Source organism: Nomascus leucogenys, chromosome 9 (genome assembly GCF_006542625.1).
Source record: "Nomascus leucogenys isolate Asia chromosome 9, Asia_NLE_v1, whole genome shotgun sequence".
Classification (NCBI taxonomy): domain Eukaryota; kingdom Metazoa; phylum Chordata; class Mammalia; order Primates; family Hylobatidae; genus Nomascus; species Nomascus leucogenys.
The window spans coordinates 8,128,853-8,130,664 of NC_044389.1; the positions used below are offsets into that span (position 1 = coordinate 8,128,853).

The 1,812-nt window shown below is 44.5% G+C and overlaps 1 long non-coding RNA gene across 1 annotated transcript; it reads left to right on the forward strand.

Annotated features, from left to right (window-relative positions):
• The first annotated feature begins 334 nt into the window (after positions 1 to 334).
• On the forward strand, positions 335 to 882 carry LOC115836624. Its single transcript, XR_004031626.1, has 2 exons — positions 335 to 422; positions 652 to 882. It is a non-coding gene; the product is annotated as an uncharacterized LOC115836624 (long non-coding RNA).
• The last annotated feature ends 930 nt before the right edge of the window (positions 883 to 1,812 follow it).

The window sequence follows — 1,812 nt, forward strand, 5'->3', positions numbered from 1 at the left end:
AGAACGGTCACACATCCCTGCAACACAATTTGAAAAAGAAAAGAAAAATAAATTTCTTGCAGAAGTAAAAACACAACATATTCCATTTATTTCCCACACACTAAAATCTTGTCCTCTCTCAGTAGAAACAACAAGCAATATTTTGCTGTGGAAAAGGCAGTGGAGAGTTTTCCAGGCTTCTCTGTTTCTCCCCAAACAGATGGGCTTTCACATTCAAGAGACACTGGAGCTGCCATAACCTTGAGTGGACGTGAGCGTGGCCAGATTGCACTGTCCAAATGCCAGGACCCAGGGCCCTGGGGAGGTCCCTGGTGCATGCGGCTGTGCTCTTGGAGGATCTTGATCACTCCGGCACATTCCTTGCAGCAGTCTGCACTTGGAACAGCATTTGATGTGGAAGGAAACACTAGTATAATATCAAGGTGTGTATAATTGCAAAACTTGCTGTCTCCGGTGTGAAATAAATTCTGCTAATTTGTTGGTAGGAGCAATCATAGTATTTTTTTTTCGTATCAATGTGACTGGAGACTATATCCCTGAATAAGTGCCAGGCACTGGCTCTGAACTAGCTAAATGCTTTGCATGTGTTATTTCATTAAATCGTCACAATAATCCTATGGAGTCGGTAATTTTATTATTTCCATTTTACAGGTGAGGAGACTGAGGCAGAAAGAGGCTGAAGGATGTGCCCAAGGGAAGAGAAGTCATGAGTAGCAGAGCTGGGCTTGCTAAACATCGTGTGGTCTTCAAGCTCAGGTCCATCAGCACTGGAACAAGCTAGGGTATTAGTTGAGTTCACAGTAGGTCATGTCATTTTCCTGCCAAATTATCTCAGTCTGGGTACAAATAAAATCTCAATCTGCTGCTTTTTTTTTTTTTTAACCTCAGTATGACATATACCAAAAATTCTGTGTCAAGTGTGTCTTATATAAGATTTTTCCAGTGCACAATCTATTAATGGGAATTGCATCAGCATCATTGGGTTCTGTCACTTTTTCATGCCATTATAGCACCATTTAGAAGCTCATTTAACTTCACAAAGTCACCATATACTGTTCCCTTCCCTTAGCTAACGTGTCATTTTCTCACTCCACACTCCCTCATTAGAGCCCGGCAATCTGGCTTCTCTCCCTGATCCTCCATTGACATTTTTCTCACCACTGGTTCCATTTCTAATAAATCGCATGGGGTTTTCTCAGTCTCTCTTCTTCCTCGAGCTCCCTGGATGTTCAGCTGCTAATCACCTCTTCCCTCCAGACATCCCTTCTCCCTTGGCTTCTGCTGGCTCCTTTCCTCTCTGTTACCCCAACACTTCCTCCCTCCAGTGCTCTTCGAGTCTTACTGCTGAGCAGTCTTCCCTAAGCCAAGGATATTCATGACTACATCTCTCCCTGAATCCCAAACCGAGATTTGCGGCTTCCAACAGGACCCTTGCACTTGGGGGATCTTGACTGTTCTAAAGCCATCTCACTCTCGACATACACAGCATCAAACCTTGGCCCTTAGTTCGGCCAGCCAGGAAGCTGAGCAGCTCCATTTGCTTGCAGTGCCCTCCATTCTCTTGGCATGCTGGGATTGGGATCCTATGCTTGAAGCTCGATAAGAATGATTGGAATATATCTAGCCTAGTGTCTGACATGGAAAAGATGCTCTGTAAAACCATTTCCTCTTTCCTTTTCCTTCTCTCTTCTGCCCAGTGTTTATGGAGTCACCAGGTCTGTTGAGCATGGAAGGAAATGCCAGCTTTATTCCATTCCATCCACCCCACGGCCACTCCACTGACCCCTCATCTGTCAACCTGGAATAGTATCT